At 35.1% G+C, this 20164-nt stretch overlaps 1 long non-coding RNA gene across 2 annotated transcripts in view; it reads right to left on the reverse strand.

Annotated features, from left to right (window-relative positions):
- Nucleotides 1-992: 992 nt before the first annotated feature.
- The window catches only part of LOC144344954 (uncharacterized), a 44662-nt gene continuing 25490 nt past the window's right edge, over nucleotides 993-20164 (reverse strand). The window contains exons 1-2 of one of the 2 annotated variants that reach the window (XR_013419296.1): nucleotides 8079-8458; nucleotides 993-1170 (exon numbers count right to left, since the gene is read on the reverse strand). This is a non-coding gene — a long non-coding RNA (uncharacterized LOC144344954). Of the gene's footprint in view, nucleotides 1171-8078; nucleotides 8459-20164 lie in introns of those variants that run through there. The other variant, XR_014926828.1, reaches the window with a different exon arrangement.

Raw genomic sequence — 20164 nt, forward strand, 5'->3', positions numbered from 1 at the left:
TAGTAAACAATACTTTCACGAATCACAATTTGGATTTAATAAAAAATGGGCAAACATCAGACAGTGTTTTTATTCCCAAATCTTTAATTTATAAATATATTAACTCGGCAAGTGAAACACCGTAATTGTTTGCTTTGTTTACTTTCGTATTTTAAGACATTTGACAGTGTTTGTTGAGAAGAAATGTTATACAAATTACTAAAAGCAGGAGTCAATGGATAATTCTTCAACTTAATAAAATCAATGTATTCAGATACTAAATTGTTTTTATTCAACAGGAGCGTAAACAAAGTTGTAGTTCAGCTCGCTTTTTTATGTATCTGGTATATTACTTTTGACAATATCAACCCGAGTTGTCTGCTCTTTGCAGACGATATTATTATTTTATCAGATTCAAATTTGTGGCTTGCAAAAAAAATAGTTTTGACAACTTGCACGAATATTATGACAAGTGATAGTTAAAGCGGGAGGGTCGTCACCTGCGCACGCGTGGGAATTGGGTGCCAAGCGACGATAACAACACACGCTAAGAACGCAAAGCCTCATAAATAATTTAATTTGAAAGTAACTCGTGCACCAGGTGTAATTCACATAATTGTACAGTTTCCCCCAAAATCTTATCTATTTATTTAAATGTAAAGTTTTGCCTATTTGACTGTATGGTTATTGCAGGATCAATCTGATTAAAATCTGATGTAGTGTACGGGCTTTAATTATTTTGGCTATAAACTTATTTTAATTTTATTTTTTATTACTTTTGTTATGAATGCCTTTTTATTTTATTATTTTACTTTGATTTTTTTAATTCCGCCCTACATACATCTGAGCCGACGCCTACGTAAGTCCCGTTCAAATCTCGCGTTAGTAACAGCCAATCACAGGCCCCCTTTTATACAGGCTGTCGGTTGCTTACTTTTCAGTGCAGCGATACTCTACGGGCAATCTTTCTGTACATTATATTTTGCCCACTTGAATAAACCATTAATAGAAAATTGCTAGTATATTTTTATTTACAAAAGAAATTCCACAGCATTTTACAATTTTTGTCATTACATTGAATATTTTGTTCACTTCCAACAAATGTGTACACTTCCTGATACATCTTCGCCAGCCAAGGTTCGTTTATTCAGCCATCGCTTCAATTTTACATCAAACACTGAGCATAATTATCTAGAATGGAAGCAAAAAAATAAGTAAATCGTAATGATTAGAACACTGTAAACAGCTATAGTAAACAATGCAAATTTTAAATTGTATAACGGTCACCGGCCCACGGCATCGACGCAGAAAATTGGAGCAAAAAAATATTTCCTGATCAATTGCGATGTGTTCCAAATAAAAAATATTTTATTCCATTCCAAATCAGCTCAATTACTTTAATAAAGAGTTATTGTATAATGTACAAAATGTTGATACATTTTGATGAATATTTACAGCTATGGCTTCAATACCGTAGACGGTTTTGACCCGATCGTCAACAAAACATCACCCGTCTCCAGGGCAAGCGACTGGAAAAAGACACCGGTGTTCGGTCGAACCGGTGGAAACAAAATCGTCACTTGCCACCTGACTCTGCCCAGTGACGTCATCATGTGCGCTATAGGAGAAGGTCTGTGATTCGTTGACTAAAATCGTCGACAGTGGGTCTCGTTGAAATCTCGTTACATAGGCATCGGCTCAGATGTAGGGCTAATCTGCACTGGCTCGGAAGGTTGTAAATGATTAGCTAGTTTGAATTTGCATAACAATACTGACAATGAACGTGCATTCAACGCCACAAGTTTTTTGTTTTTTTAGCCAATCAGAATTCATCTTCCGAGCCAGTGCAGATCAGCCGCAGATGTATGTAGGGCGGAATTTAAAAAAAAATCACAAAATCAAAGTAAAATAATAAAATAAAAAGGCATTAATAACAAAAGTAATAAAACATAAAATTAAAATAAGTTTATAGCCAAAATAATTAAAGCCCGTACACTACATCAGATTTTAATCAGATTGTTGCAGGATGTAACTGCAATTTATGATATTGGACTAGATTTAATTCAATTTATAACAAACATCAAACAACTTTATTTTGATAGGATTTAGACTGATGTAACGTAACAACCAATTAAAAAAAATAAGTTACGTACTTACAATAAATTCAAATTTTACCTGAATATGTGTCGTAAATAAACCAGGTAAAATATCAATAAAATAATTATTGTGTAATATCACGAATTTCATAATTTCAGCGCATACATAATCAATTGAAAAAATAAATACCAGGTTCACCTTCAGATGAATAATATTTTGGCAATAAATTATATGCGCTAATTGAATGTGGAAACAAAGTAACTAAAACTGCCCGGTTGAAATTTCCATATATGATGAAAATATTCATTTCTTATAAATAAAATAGAATTGTTTCTCCACTGCCAAGTACAAATGCTGGTTCCATTGCCAACGGTCACTTTGTTAATTAATGATATTTTAAATGTTAACAAACTATAAATGTATTACTTATGTTATATGTTGCACATTTTCAAGGGTGGTGGTTGTCGCGCTGCGCATGTGCGACATTTGTGTTGATAAACATTGATTTTCCCAGAATCCAATGCGCTCTTCTAATGGAAATCACAAGTATGATGTTTGACCTGGGCGTGACTTGCACTAATTACCGCTGGTGACTCCTTCGATAACTTTCAATCACCTAAAAAATACCTAATTAAAGCTTAATAATGTCTCAGTATGTACTCGTTGATCTGCACAACAGTCAAAATCGCCATCTTTGTTTATATGCGACCCATATCTTTCAAGCATGCGTGGCGCGACGACCACCGCCCTTCAATATTGTGCTTGTATTATGTTCAGTTGACTATTATTTATTCACTGCGTGATTACTATAATATACCACATTGTATTGCAGGATGAACGAGTATGACCAGTGCAATTTTATTTTTCCCGCTGTCTTATTTGTACATTCTTGAATGTCCTAACGTGTTTTGCATACATTTATTTTTCTCTCGGTATCTAGCTTGCAAAATTTGTTTTCCGCCACCCCGAGATTTTTTAATTTTTTACCCTCACAGCCAAACTAAAAAAAAAACTTGTGTGGACATTAACGGAGACAGTTCTGTGTACTTTTGCTAACATTCACGACATTTATTGTTGTCAACTGTAGAGTAAATCCAGGACTGTTACTTTACATTCTCAATGAACGAAAGAAAGGGGATATTTTGTGTGAGAGGGCGCTCGTTCCGTTCACATAGATTATTTATTCTACAATACAATTCTAAATAACATTTGGAAATGGTAGACTGATTTCATAATAAAGTGGATAAATTGTGAGAAAAATAATATTCACCAAACCATGGGAATTTTATTGCCTTAACAATATTCTTCATAGTTCTTTGTTTCTTCTTCTATGAAATTCAAAATACGTGGTTAGTTCAGTCTGGTCTAAGAAGATGGTGACATGTGCGAGATATATGGGTCTCATATAACAAAGATGGCGACTTTGTTGCGCAGATCAACGAGTACACACTGAGATGTTACCAGGCTTTAATTAGATATTTTTAAGTGAATGGAAGAAATCGAAGGAGTCACCGGCGGTAATTACTACAAGTCGCGCCCAGGTCAAAACTCGCATTTGTTATTTTCATTAGAAGAGCGCATTAGAATGTAGGAAAATCAATATTTATCGACACTAATGTCGCACATGCGCGACGACAACCGCCCTTTAACGAAACCTATCTCGCACTTTTACTAGGAATTTAGATTGGAATACAGTAAAATGTTTAAGACGCAAAGACAATGGTGGAGGGGTATTATTATGCTGATGACTGTGGTGGATATATTCGATACCGTTGGCCGCTGCTATTAACCGTCGTTATGAAAAGCGCCCTCTCAGTGAACTGCGTGATCATTGCCTAAACAACGTTTAAAGTAAAGTTAAAGGACAGTAGTCGTCGCGCCACGCATGCACGAGATATATGGGTCTCATATAAACAAAGATGGCGACTTTGACTGTTTTTTAGTTGATTGGAAGGTATCGAAGGAGTTACTTGCGGTAATTAGTGCAAGTCGCGCCCAGGTCAAACCTCATATTTGTGATTTCCATTGAAATAGCGCATTGGATTATGGGGAAATCAATGTTTATCAACACAAATGTCGCACATGCGCGGCACGACGATTACCGTCCTTTAATTAGGCGCTCTTGTTTCACCGACGGGTTTTGCCGTGCGTTCCTCAGAGAGTGAAAGTGGCATGAACTTCCACAGCCAAATTAAGAAGTGTGACGCCAGTCCGCAGAGAACACCATTACTCATATATTACATCAGGCTTGAAACCTAACAATGTTTACATGAAATAACTCTTCGTCAAAAATCGGCGACCAGATGGAATCCGATCTGGCTCGATGAGTGAGAAGAAACAGGCGGCAGATCAAAAGTTCACATTGGAAATTCACCAACAATTCATTTAAAATTAAAACTCTGACAGCCTATGACATTGTTATGATAAGATATTACAGGGTCGTCGTGTGCCAGCAGTCATAACACGAACTGTCACCAGTGACCTATCCTAGTGGCTGGTAACATTTTTTCAGATAACTTAGTGTCAAAAATAATCGACACGAGTTGAGTATAATCCAACTATACGTGTTGTCAATTACAAGAAATTGAGTGCATTCAGTATTTACACGCTTTGCGAGAAATATGCGATAGACCAATTTTCGGCAGTAAGACACTCTAGAAAAATGAAAGCGGATTCCCTACATATTCATTTGAGTAATACTTAGACTCGATTCAAATTTGGAGGTATGTCCAACAACAGACTAGTATACATGTTTGAGATTAGGGTAACACGTGTATAGTGCAGTACATGTTTGAAAACTACAATGCTGACATGAGTAAAAGTTCAAACATGTCTAACGTGCCTGGAATGGCGAAACGTCGGGTTTCAAAATTGCCAAACGTACAATTTTTGATAGATTAGGTATTTTTTTTAAATTCACTTTTGGTATTTGTGAAACCCCACTTTGACCTGAGAAGGCTCATATATTTAGCATTTTAGGCATACGCAGCCTTTTTTAAACTAACTTTTTTTGTAATGCACGTTTGTGTTTTTTGAAAATAACTTTTTGGCTAAGATATATTGCACGTTTTTCATTGTAGGCACGACTGGACTGTTTAAATGTTTTACATGTTTATCTAGCTTTTTTAAAGCATTGTACAGTAATAACCTGTCACGTATATGTAACTTCTCATATACATGTAACCTGTAATGTATACGTAACTTCTAATATACATGTAACCTGTCACGTATATGTAACTTCTAATATACATGTAACCTGTAATGTATATATAACTTCCAATATACATGTAACCTGTAACGTATATGTAACTTCTAATATACATGTAACCTGTAACGTATATGTAACTTCCAATATAGATGTAACCTGTAACGTATATGTAACTTCTAATATACATGTAACCTGTAACGTATATGTAACTTCTAATATACATGTAACCTGTAACGTATATGTAACTTCCAATAGACGTGTAAATCGTATATGTAACTTCTAATATACATGTAACCTGTAACGTATATGTAACTTCCAATATACTTGTAACCTGTAACGTATATGTAACTTCTAATATACATGTAACCTGTCACGTTTATATAACTTCTAAAATACATGTAACCTGTAATGTATATGTAACTTCTAATATACTCGTAACCTGTGATGTATATGTAACTTCTAATATACATGTAACCTGTAATGTATATATAAGTTCTGATATACATGTAACCTGTCACGTTTATGTAACTTCTAAAATACATGTAACCTGTAATGTATATGTAACTTCTAATAAATTCGTAACCTGTAATGTATATGTGACTTCTAATATACATGTAACCTGTAACGTATATGTAACGTCTAATATACATGTAACCTGTAATGTATATGTAACTTCTAATATACATGTAACCTGTAACGTATATGTAACTTCTAATATACATGTAACCTGTAATGTATATGTAACTTCTAATATACATGGAACCTGTAATGTATATGTAACTTCTAATATACATGTAACCTGTAACGTATATGTAACTTCTAATATACATGTAACCTGTAACGTATATGTGACTTCTAATATACATGTAACCTGTAACGTATATGTGACTTCTAATATACATGTAACCTGTAACGTATATGTGACTTCTAATATACATGTAACCTGTAACGTATATGTGACTTCTAATATACATGTAACCTGTAACGTATATGTAACTTCCAGTATACTTGTAACCTGTAATGTATATGTAACTTCTAATATACTTGTAACCTGTAATGTATATGTAACTTCTAATATACTTGTAACCTGTAATGTATATGTAACTTCTAATATACATGTAACCTGTAACGTATATGTAACTTCTAATATACATGTAACCTGTAACGTATATGTAACTTCTAATATACATGTAACCTGTAACGTATATGTGACTTCTAATATACATGTAACCTGTAATGTATATGTGACTTCTAATATACATGTAACCTGTAATGTATATGTAACTTCTAATATACATGTAACCTGTAACGTATATGTGACTTCTAATATACATGTAACCTGTAATGTATATGTAACTTCTAATATACATGGAACCTGTAATGTATATGTAACTTCTAATATACATGGAACCTGTAACGTATATGTAACTTCTAATATACATGTAACCTGTAACGTATATGTGGCTTCTAATATACATGTAACCTGTAACGTATATGTAACTTCTAATATACATGTAACCTGTAACGTATATGTGACTTCTAATATACATGTAACCTGTAACGTATATGTAACTTCTAATATACATGTAACCTGTAACGTATATATGACTTCTAATATACATGTAACCTGTAATGTATATGTAACTTCTAATATACATGTAACCTGTAACGTATATGTAACTTCTAATATACATGTAACCTGTAACGTATATGTAACTTCTAATATACATGTAACCTGTAACGTATATGTGACTTCTAATATACATGTAACCTGTAACGTATATGTAATTTCCAATAGTTATGTAACCCATAATGTATATCTATATGTGCAGCTAACGCACATGCGTATACTGGTACTGCACAATGCACACTGTGCCATGAAGTATTATAAAATAAATTTATAATTTTGCTATGATTAAACAAATCATTGTTGTTTGAATACAATTCCTAGTTTTCACAGTGAACGTGAATAATAATTGAAATATGAGCAGAACGTCGAGGTGATCGTTGCCATGGTACATACATGACCGGTATAGTAATATTTTTCCCTAAAAAAGCACAGAAGCGCATTTTTCAAATTACCAGTTCCTTTCAAAGTTAAAGCGATGCGTCGTCACCTGCGCATGCGTCAGATGGCCATAGCGTGTCATTGTTTACAAACAAGCGTCTATCCATGAGCCTTTGCGTTTTTAGCGTGTGTTGTTATTGTTGCTTGGGACTCAATTCCCGCGCGTGCGCAGGTGACGACCCTCCCGCTTTAAAATATATACGTGCAATCGGCATTGCATACGATTACAAGCCGTTGTTTGAAAACATTACTTTTTAAAAGTCGGTGAAACCAAATTGCACCTAATGGCACTGTAGTACAACAAATCTGAAAGGCTTTGAGTCGCCGTGTTACCATATCATAAAAAAACTAAATTATTTCCACTCGAACAGTGAAAATTTTATTATTGCATTTTCACAGAATTTATCGCTAACATGTTGGAGTTCATTCATGAACTACTGGATTTAATTATCACCGTGACAACGATAATCCCCGTGTCCCGGGATTAAGGATCCCTTTGGACTATTCCGGCATGTTACACTGTTATTGTTTAATAATTCCCTGCAATACAATGAAACGAACATGACTATTTATGTTATTTAGTTCATTTCCTCCAGTCTGTGTGCGATTTACAAATAACCTCGTTTTCGTGGACCATGTAAATCATTGACAGTGACGATTTTTTAACAAAATCAATCAATGATATAAAAAAAAAAATTTTTATAAAATGTATTTTTTCCAACTTACTTTGTATTGTGTGGGTGGGTGGATTTTGTAAGCCATATCGTCCACGCACCACTCGTCGTACATGATATTTTAACTGAAAATGTGATTTGCGTCCTGGCAACGGTGACTAACGCGCACTGACAGTAAAACACGATAACACAGATGAAACGTCATCCCTATTTTCACTCATCAAGGTCGAATAATTCCCAACCCTCAGTACTTGAGTGATATGGTCGCTCTTTAAACTATTAGTTATTCTTTGCTGGCCACGGTTATTCAAATTCTAACGCCATAATTATTTGTAAGATATCTTGGCATATTTTTGTCTAGGTGAATCGGCTTTCGTCGACCTCATACTGTTATCATGTCGGTCAACCACTGTAAAGTTCCTAGTCCGCGTGAAAAACATCCTGTGTAAAAACACCCGATTTCAAAATGGCGTTGATAAATCTGTTCCCCCCCCCTACATTCAGGTTTTTAATGTCATTGGCGAGGGGGGCATCCATGAAAATTGCATCCGAGAATGTGTCTGAAAGTTAGGCAACTTGTGAGCGCAACTTATTTATCGCAACTTAAGTGAGAGTAACGAGTAGTACACCGTTAACCACACGTCTCCCCCTTCCTTTCAGTAGCAGTCATCTCAACCGTCATTTCCAACGTTAGTTCTGAATTTTTAATTTTGTTTCGGCTTCATTAAAATGACCTATACTACCTACAAATGGTTATCCCTTCGTGGCACGGAAATTTGGTACAACAGCGCCACCATGCGACTGGCATGACAATACACCACCACGGTAAATTTCATACGCAAAATATTTGCGAATAAAAACCGTGTTTTTGGAAACAAGTATAAAAAAATACATATACATGAATTGACATGAAATGAAAACAAACACAGATTCGGATCGTTTTGTCCTGTGTGCACAAACACAACGAGTAAAGCCGTTGCAGCCGGCATCGGCGGTACGGATCATGATGAACGCATGATTGGATACGAAATCTCCCACAGCGGTTGCGCGGTTTTTCCATTTATTAGCGCGTAATATTGTCACATCTACGGCTAAGCGGTAATAAATTGACCACAATGAGTTCTCCATATTATCACTTCGCGGAATATCACCCGAAATTAATTAAATTTAGAAGACACCTTTGTTCTTAGTTGACTCCTAGTTGAGATAGACATCCCATCTACTTTTGTTGCTCCGGGCCTACTCCATCTTGCCTGTACACTCAGGCGACCGTTTTCTCGAATGTCTTTGTTGAGTGATGAAATCGATGCTTTACTTTAGTGGAACACATCGAGCATATAAAGTAAAAAAACAACAGGGACAACAAATAACAGAAAACAGATACTATGAAATCTGATACTATGTTGTAAGCGTACGTCCAAAGATCTCGTGAAACGTCACGGTCGCGTGACACCGTCACAACCCAGAGATTCTCCGTCACTGATGACGCAGCCAGCGTTTATTTTTATTAGTCTGTATAGAAAGCGAAACTCTTCTGGTATTGTCAACCAGGATCACATTTCAAATAAACTGGGTGCCGTTTTTTTTTTTTTGTTTTTTTTTTATTAAATGATGGTATGTCAACACAAAATAAAATAAAAGCAACAAAAATCTGCCTGTAGGGGTGTAAGCAGTGTCAGTGTAAATGAAATTGAGAGGGTGCCTGATCTCACTGGTTCGTTTGCCTATTTAAGGGCCGGGGCGCGACATTAACTTCCCTAGCAACAACAATATCGGGTCGGATTTTCGGACCAGAGGCGAAAATTCATACCTAATATTAATTGCAAATAGGCAGGGAAACTTTTTTAAATAATAAAAATGCATTGATGATTGACAGAATTATACGTAAAAAGTACTTTCAGAATGCGTAATTCTATACAAGCTTTTTGGGAAATGGTCATTGTTGTGCTACTATTAATAAACCCTGGGCGTTTCCTGACATTTAATATTCAATAATTCTCATTTCTTGTGAAATGTGTTTATTACTTCGAATTTAATTGAGGAATCTGTATCCGAGCAAATACTCAGTAACTTTAGAAATAATTCATTGGATGGAAAACCCTTCAGTAAGTGTAACATCTTATTGGCAATGAACGGTCAATAAGTTTCTGTTTTTATACTTCTACGTGTGTGTGTGCAGCATTTGACGCTGAACTATGACACATTGTTGGTGTCTATACGTGTCTTGAAGTCTTGGAGCTTTTCTTAGAGCTCAGTGCATGCACCATGTATACAGGTCATTAGCTAGTATTACTGAACGTCACGGTTTATTGTATCACCTGTATGCTGATTCCATTTTGTTTACCAAACTGTTTGAAGAAAGTCAAAAAAACGCATAACAACTGCATTTGTGATTTGAAAAAAAAAACTGGATGCATTGAAATAAACTACAACTAAATTCAGATGAAACCTATATGTTGATAATTGGTAGGCAGTGTGATATTGAGCAGTTAAAGTGCGGTGGTCGTCGCGCAGCGCGTGTTCGAATTTCATGTAAATAAACAATGTATTTTACACGCGTTGTATACGTAGCTATGAGTCCCATATCGAACAGGACGCGGCGTGACGACTGCCGCACTATAAATACCAGTTCTCTTACTGTAGACAGTTGGATTACATCTGTAATGCTATACTTAAACTTAGAGAGTTGTTCGACAATCATCTGTCTTTGGCCACTTATGCCGGTCTTGGTTGTAAATCAGAATGTTTCCATCTTCGCAGAATATCTCAAATCAGAAAGTTACTATATTGAAATTCTCATTTATTCATCATGCATTTATAGATTCTAGACTTACAGTCGATTACTGTAAATTTCATTGCACTAGTATGACATTGCTGGTAATCGAATGTTGAGGTTCAAGACTGTCCAATACGCTGTTGCAAGACCAATTTCGTAGAAAATAAGCTACAATCACATCAGGCCTGACCTAACTAGTCTAATACAGAATTAAATTTAAAATGTTGTTGGTTGTTTTCATGGCACTGTCCGACAAATCATCGGAATACATTGCTGCGTCGTTGAAACCGTATATTTCACCAATTACAATCCTTGTGTCTGCTTCTAAGTTTTTTGCTTGAGGTACCACTTGGCAAGCAACATGTGTCCATGCATCAAGAGTATTTGTCGATTGTGTGCCACGTCCAAGGGAGATGCACTACACATCACGGAACACATCTTTGTTTATAAAGGACTTCAACCTATTACCGTGGTGTTATTATATACTTGTTTGATTTTGTGTTTTTCTGTCTTTCTACATTGTATTTATGCGATTTTCAAACGCGATATTTTGGCCATTCTATGGTAACTTATTTCTCCACAGAGACACCGAATACTACAATGTTCTCTACATAAGCTGTATGACGTCCTTGCACCGATTACAGGTGAATTTAGTTTGTCGAGTGGCATAATAAATCGTAGAAAATCATTATTTTTTGAAAATGTAAGCATGAGCTCTTGACACGTTGTGAGCATCTAAAACATCGGCGACAGTGGTTAAACTAACAGTCATACCGGACTGTATGGACGTGTTGATACCGTGACATTTGCGGACAATGAACAGAGGAAAGCGGCACATTTACTAAGAAAGACAATATTCAGTCTCAAACACTCCCAATCACGCTCGTGCTCACTTCTGCCAGCTTAATCGGATGATCGGATGAACTATGGGTGAACTTTACAAAATTGTCGCAATACAATTTGAAACGTTGAGCAATCCACTTTACGGCGTATTCGCCGAATGGGGTCTTTGGTCACGTGATGGGGTATACAATATGCTCCTGCCAAACAGAAAACTCACTGGTGATTGATTGATTGATTGATTGATTGATTGATGGATGGATGGATTGATTGTATTAGTATGTAAGCGTTATATAATTTGTAATTATTTTCCAACCCACGTCCATTTTGCCTTTATTCAGCTTCTTTTGTTTGTTTGTTTGTCCTTGTCTCGTCTTTTGTTTCGCTGTTTCGTAATGTTTTCATTGCGTCATGTGCTGCCTCATTGCGCATGCCCAGTACCAGTTATAAATTTCATTGCTGTGTTTATTTGTTTGCGACAGCGTCGATGCCACATTATCACCAAGCTTGTTTTCGTCTTCGACCATTCAATATGTCAATGAAAACTTAGGTGCGTTTCTGTTTTGGGTTAAAATAACAAAAAAAAACGGATGCAACATAAAAATTAAATTTGATTTGGACATGAAATATTATAGAAATATCATTAACAGACTACATGTCCCACATTCTGTGTTGACGATTTTATTAACAATAGTCATGTTATTTGATTATTATACAGAAATTTAAGTTTTAAGTTGAGGTTTGAGCATAAAAAATACTCTATATCAACCGAATAATGTATATTGACACCCAGACACCACAGCAGCCGAGGCGGAGGCGAGAATCCATCATGTCTATTAATGTAGGCCAATTTTGGGTGTATATAATAAAGATTTCAGGCTATCACCAGCAAGACTGAATACACTTTAAATCCGTATGGAATTCATTTGTATTTTTTAAAACCCTCCCACTCTGCCTCGTGTTAAACAAGAACATCACCAGAGACGCCAGGGAAAAGGTATACATGACGTCAACAAGAATATGAAGAATGATTGACATGAAATAATTTGATGTACTTTTATCTGGAATAGCCGAGAAACTGACGAGTCGGCATTGTAACCATAGATACGGGTGTCACACCCCACCATTTCGTGTTTCGTCAATTTTGGTATAGTGTTGGTGTATAACACCATTCATATACTTCGTGCGTCACTTAGGTCGCCGCGTACAACTTTCTGTCTGCAACTAAACACGTATTATGTAAGACACACCCCAGATATTCAAGTTATTGCTTTTGTTATGTAGTACAGTAATCAGAGCTTTTTTCAAGATCTCAAAATCGATGCCTGGGAGGAATAAATATCATCTGTAGGTTCAACCCACGTGATTCGTGAAGTAACATTAGTACACAGGACTTGAATTACTTTTCCGTGTTTGAAATATGCGAATGTAATAACGTGCACCGAATACTCGTACACGACTCCGACATATTGACCTTACGCATGAGCCTTAAAGGTCATATATCCGGGGACTTTCTGGAGGATAACTTCTATGTGTGAGATTTGTTTTTGTAGAGTCAACAATTGTAATATTTCATGTGCAATCTACGAACGTACCTTTGTGTAACTATAGTCTTTTAATTTGAATTATAGAACATGGCGGTGTCGTCTTGAATCACCGGGTAGCCAACTTACCTTGAGGTCACCTGACCGTTGCCATAGGCGACAACCAAATATTTGTTGAGTCATCCAGGAAAGTGTAGAGAGACCTCGCCCATGGTTTGACATGCGACAAAGCCATTTTTCAAATCCATAAGCTGAAGTTGAGCATGTACAACGCTACCATTTTGTCTCATCTCAGACCAGTGTTTTTTAGAGAACTGATATTTGTTGTTTAAAGTTATTAAACATTGTTTCCTAGTTACGGTTTCAGAAATAATAAATCTAATGTAAAAATTTTAAAAAGCCGAAGAGACTTCAAATTTAAATTTTCCATCGTTGATACAGTATGATTAATTGGAGTTTTATACATCGAGAATTGTTTTGAAAGAACTAGTCCTAGTCGTTAAAAATATATATATATATATATATAGACTGAAGTTGATTACGATTCTATCTTTTCTAAGAAAAAGTCCGGTGCGAAGCTAAACTATGGTGAAGAATGCACTATCGGGAAGGTGGAATTTCTGACTGACTACATAATTGACGAGTTATGGGGTATATGTTTTTCAACAAAGTGTCATCATTCCAATGGGAACGACTGAATTTTGCCCAGTTGGTGACCAACTTCTTTGTTTATTCGTATGAAGCCGAATTTGAAATACAGAAATTAGTTAAAAACGAAAGATATGAAGATGCACAATCTTTTAATTTAGCACTCCGATGTTCTCAACATTCATACTTCTAAATGTAATGATTATATTGCGAAAATGTGTCCAGTTGAACTTGGGATTAATGAAACTACAATTTCTGTTTCTTCCGCTTCATACTTAGATCTGTGCCTTGAATTTGACTACTATACTAATGGTTGGATATCTACCATAGTTTATAACAAATGTGACGATTTTAATTAATTAATCATTAGCATTATCTCACTCTCCCCAACCTATTTAGTGTACATTTCCGAAGTCATTTGCATAAGACGCATTGGTCAGTGTTTTGTGGAAAACGACTACTAGCTTCAACAATCAAATAGTAATTTTGGCCGATATACTGTAAAACCGCTTATTTTCTCTGACATTTAATTTCACTACAATTTTGATATTTTGTGGATATTCACTGGGTTTATATTTCGAAAAAACGAGCTCTGTTGTTATTCATGTTCGCGGAGATTTAATTTAGCGGGTTTTACCTACTGTAAAATGACTAATTTCCACTGGATTTAAATTTCGCTGACTCACCATTTCAGGCATATTCAGTGGGTTTTAAATTCACGGTTTGATCATTTAGATAATGTGTTCTATGCTAAATTTTACATATTAGCTGGGTTTTAATTTAGCGCATTTTCCAGTCAGCGAAAAAAAATAAATTAAAACCCAGGTAATAATTAACCCCTTTACAGCGAGTATCAGCGAAAATAGCGAAATTATAAACCCAGTGGATACTTTACAGTAAGGAGTTTGTGGTTAAACATGATAACACTGTTACACAGATAAACTCAGATGGCACCAATTACATTTGTCTGATGTAGACCCTAAGTTTCGAACAGAAACCGCTTATATATTCAAAAACAAAAACAAGTCTTCAGCAGTTTACGACAACATTACAGTACAGTGTGTACATATATTTATATAAAAACCATACATCGAAATATTCAGTCAGCGTTATTTGTTGTTTCCTGTCTTATCTCATGCCAGTCATGTTTCATGATAATAATTTCTTCATTTTATCGACTGTACATCGATTGCATGCGGCGGAGCGGTATTGTAGTTAATATCGGTAAAGTTGTTAATAATCCATAGTATGGAGCCATGTGAAACCAGTAGAAATCCTCCTGTTACACGGAGACGTCTTGTCTTTACTAGATTGACAATGCCCCATTTACCTCGTTAAATACTTTTTCCTTTTTTTCACGTAACCATAACAATATATATACATATTAAGTGTTATTTACCAGTTAACGATATGAATGTTAGAACTCCTTGATCTGTGAATGCCAATGTAAACTTATTCCATCTTTCACGAAGATCATTGACCAAAACATGTAGCCCATGGGTAATTACGTCGATTTGACTCAAAATTAACAAAAAATTACAGAAAAATATAAGCAAAATTAATGGTGCTCAAAAGGTTAAACCGGAGGAGTCGTCACTTGCGCATGCGTCAGATGGTCATACAAACAAGCGTCTACCCATGAACCTTTGCGTTTTTAGCATGCGTTGTTATAGTCGCTTGGGACCCAATTCCCGCGCGTGCGCAGGTGACAACCTTCCCGCTTCAATAGAACAGATTGAAATAAACGCATGCAAAATGTTGCTTTGGAATATAAAGGAAGCTATATTTTTGTTCGACTTTTGTCCTGAATAATATTTGAGTGGGTAACGCACGTACTTTGTCAATGTTGCCATTATCTTTATTATAAAGATAATAAAAAATGTTGTCTGTATCAGCGTGATTGATTACTAGTAATTATTTTAATCAACTTTCAAATCCCATGTAATAATGTTTTACTATCACGTGACTAAGACTCGATGAAACATTACTAAATAAATCAATCGACCTCCATAAGTTGTGACGTAATCACTATCTCGAAAAAAAGGATCATCGATTTCGTGGTAATCAGATTTGTATTAGACTGTGACAAGTGCACATCAAAATAAACAACGATTAGACTAACCTACCTTTGCAAACAGTCCACATTTAATAATTGTTATTCAAAGCGGCAGCCTCAGTTTTGTGGTTACGTTTAAAGGGTGGCAGTCGTCACGCCGCGCCCTGTTCGATATGGGACTCTTAGCGACGTATACAACGCGTGTAACATACATTGTTTATTTACATGGAATTCGAACACGCGCTGCGCGACGACCAACGCCCTTTAAGCTAAAATTTAGGATGGGAGTATGCTGAAACGTGGAATATTATAAGGTTATTACGAGGTATCTTCGTAATAACCTTGTTATTATACATCTTTTCCTCCCAAGGATACATCATGGGAATGTCGAAATCCAGAAAGTTTAGAACAGAATCTCCGAACTATTTTGTGTGGAGTCCGGCCAAACCCTGGTCTCAGCCATGTTTGTTTTTATTATTAGAGGACGCTTACGCGCGTAATAATTCCATATTTGGAATTCGAATTTCCTTATATGGCAAAATTACGGCACGCTGTAAATTAAGGCATTGCGATGATAAAAGAAAATTGATAACATTATACGGTGTAATTTGGCCAAAATTCCCGCTGCAAATTTAGAGCTGCTTGCCCGAATATTCCAATACTGTTGTTGAGCTATTCAATGCAGTGAAAAGTAATATTTGTAGATGTGGTATATGACACTACATGACAGCGAAGCTTTGTTTCGGACAATGACATCACAGCATCCTGTTGTGGTTCTTATTCGATGGGGTCTGAGATTGTTTGCTGATATATTTGCAATCAACAAATTTTGTCAGTAAAAAGTGGTTTGACAAACGTTCACATGGCATCCTACAAAAGTCTGATATTTGAATTTGTTTTCTTGTTTCACTCGTCAAAGATGTTTACTGCGCCAAAATAATCTACTGTGATTATGCAAATCAGACGGAATAACAACAGTTTTGTAAAACCAGCAGGCAAACCACATATTCGTCATCTTGTAAGGCTAGAACGAGTGAAATACTTTGTATATAACAAAAATAAGGTTACCAGCAATTTTATAAAGCATTGGTATTCTAATAAAATCATGTTTTATAATCATATTGTTAAACACGATGTTCTCATCTGAATGGCAACCAAGCTAGCACAAACATCATATGACGCAGTGGCGGATCCAGCAAAATGTATTTGGGGGGACCAAGCTTCGCTTAAGATATACGGAGCGTAAATCGCAGAGAAGCTATGCGTAATCCAGATGATATGAATCGTCATGCGTTTTGAGGGGGGCATGCCCCCCCTGCCCCCCTCTGGATCCGCCACTGATATGACGTATTCTGTGTATAAATTACCAGGTATATAAATATTCAACAGCAAATGATAATATTTAAAAAAAGTCGTTCACAAACATCTTCAACAAAGCTCCATGAACTTAAACGTCACTTCCGCCATAAGTGACGTCCGGGGAATAATATCTAAAAATGGACATGAGTTTGGAGACCAATTATTATTTTCAAAACTCCATAACGAAGAATATAAGGTTATTACGAGTATACCTCAAAGTATGCACTCAGACAGTATAGCAGGAGTATCGACCGACGCGCATAACATTATACATCTTTTTCTTCCAAGGATACACCATGGGAATGCCGAAGTCCAAAATGTTAGAACAGAATCAGCGAACTTCTTTGTGTGGAGTCCGGTCAAACCCTGGTGGCAGCCATGTTTGTTTTTATCATTAGAAGACGCATACGCGCGTAATCATTCCATATTTGGAATTCGAATTTTCTAATATGGTAGGATGAAAAAAAAAAAGTAAAATACCGCACAATTACGGCACGCTGTAACTTATGGTGTTACGATGACAGATGTCTATAATAATAGACCATATTTTAAGTATTTACACTATTGAATTGAAAAACTCAACGTCAACTAGACTGTTTTAATAATTTATCACACATTACTCGCCGAATTGTTAATCCAATAGAATCCAGTAAGAAATACTATATTTAATGTTAATCGGATTGTAAGAAAAATATCAATTATTAAAAAGTTGAAACGTTTGGCGAAAAATAATAATTATATTTCATGTTCGATACTTGCTCATAAATCTACATTCCTACTTTGTATTACATGCCGTACACCTTCCACTTGAGTATTGCAATCATCATAGAACATTATAAACGTCGTTGCCCTGGCAACAAATCTTGAAATATAGCTGCACTGAAGGTCATGGTTTCTAATCACCAAATCAAACATTATTTTAGTTGTTGTGATCACTCATTCTAAATTCGATTGCAGGATTCTGCTTAGATAAGATTCATCATTGAACTGTACAAAATCTAAGGCTTTTATGATTCTTACAGGAGGTTTTCTACATATCATACAAAGTGGGAAGGGAACTTTAATGATCCAGATGTATTCGTAATGAATTGTGGGTAGAAATTGTTATTTGTTCAAAAATGAATTAATATTGAATTTAATGATTTCAAGTTTGTCATATTCTTAGTATATGTCCGCCAATCTGGCTATATTTCGTGTTAGGCGTAATAATTTGACATTTAAATTATCAGCATTCATACGGTGATGGTAAGCTTTCAAAGTGACTTTCTTGATAAAAAAAAAAAACCTATAGCCATAATGGGTGTCTATATAATTAATATAATTTTTTTGCGAATGCGGAAATCATATATAGAATGTGAAAGTGCTTTATACACCCAACATAAGAGGATTATCATCAATGTGATGGTAATTCTACCCGAACTATTTGTTTTATTCGTTTAGAGTTTGCGTTTTTAATGTATTTTGCTATTGGTTTCATCAATAAAAACAGTTTATAAATATATTTATATCGTTTCTAATTATTTTTTGATTAATTATCTTTTGTCTTGAATTTGAAAATGCATGATCGTTGAAATGTGATACTCAATGTTATTATTTAATAATTGATCTCGTATTTGTCGGTGAATTGTTAATCCAATTGAATCTTAGTAGATAATAAACGTATTTGGTGTTATTCGGATGAAGATGTACAAAGAAGAAAACACAAAGTGAAAACGTTAGATGAAAAAATACATAAAAATATCTTATTTGGTTCTTAATGTAAAGTTTATTGACCATAAAAATAATAACTAGTAATCGGGCACCATGTAATGAGACACCATTACCTGGTTTCCATCGTTGAACTAGGTTATTTTCATTTAGTAATTGATCTTACTTTGCTTACTGAATTTTTACTCCAAATAAAACCCAGTAGGAAATACAATATTTGATGTTAATCAGATTGTAAGAACAATATCGGAAACGGTGACATATTCAATAAAGATCAAAACGTTTTATGAAAAAAATAAAGACTCGGATATTTCATATTCTTGTTAATGTGAATTAAGCAATCCTAAAGAAGCGACAACTAGTGTATTTGTAACAGAGAATAGGTTCAAATCGTTATTGTAAAAAGAAAATATTGAATGAAATTCTCAGGACATGTAATCTTCCATTGTAGGAGTGGACTATCTGCGGGACAAGTTTTCAAGGAAAAATAAAAACATTACATAGTTGTAATTGAATGGCATATATCTTGTTGATTGAAAAAAACGAGACAATCAGGCACCAGAGTGTGAATGTGTTTATCTTCCCTCTGTAAATTTAATAGTAATAGTTATATCAAGAGATATGAAAAGCGAACTCCAAAAATGTGATGAGTACTGATGATGATAACATAATAAGGAAGGTTGGAAACTTTATACACAGCTCATTCATGTAAAGAAATGACAATCCTGTCCAACATGTTTTATAAAAATAATTATTATTTTTTTTATTTATATGTATTACTATTAACTGATGGAAACACCGCATTTAAAAATGCAATAAATTCGAAGGATGCAAAAAATATATTGTTATTAACTGTGTTCTGTTTTATGAGTTTTGTGTTTCGTTTTAAATGTTTCCCTTATTAATTTTCGAAGTTGCTTAAAGTGTCAATATACACGTTTAAAATGTCGGATATACTCATGTTGCACATTTCTCTTCATAGTGTTAGGTTAGTTAGCTCTTGCTTATACTTGGATACATTCTGGACTGTCGAGTTTGACGCATTCTTATTATTCCGACGCGAACCAGTCATTTTTGTCCTTGCAATCAAACTATAAATTTCACCTTTTCTTTGACAGCGAAAAGTTCTGGTAGCTAAGAAGATTTTATTTGATTTGGTTCGATTAGATTTTATGTGATTTTATTACGAGATTCTGTTTGAGTGATTA

Source organism: Saccoglossus kowalevskii, chromosome 17 (assembly GCF_978046115.1).
Source record: "Saccoglossus kowalevskii chromosome 17, keSacKowa6.1, whole genome shotgun sequence".
In the NCBI taxonomy this organism is placed as follows: domain Eukaryota; kingdom Metazoa; phylum Hemichordata; class Enteropneusta; family Harrimaniidae; genus Saccoglossus; species Saccoglossus kowalevskii.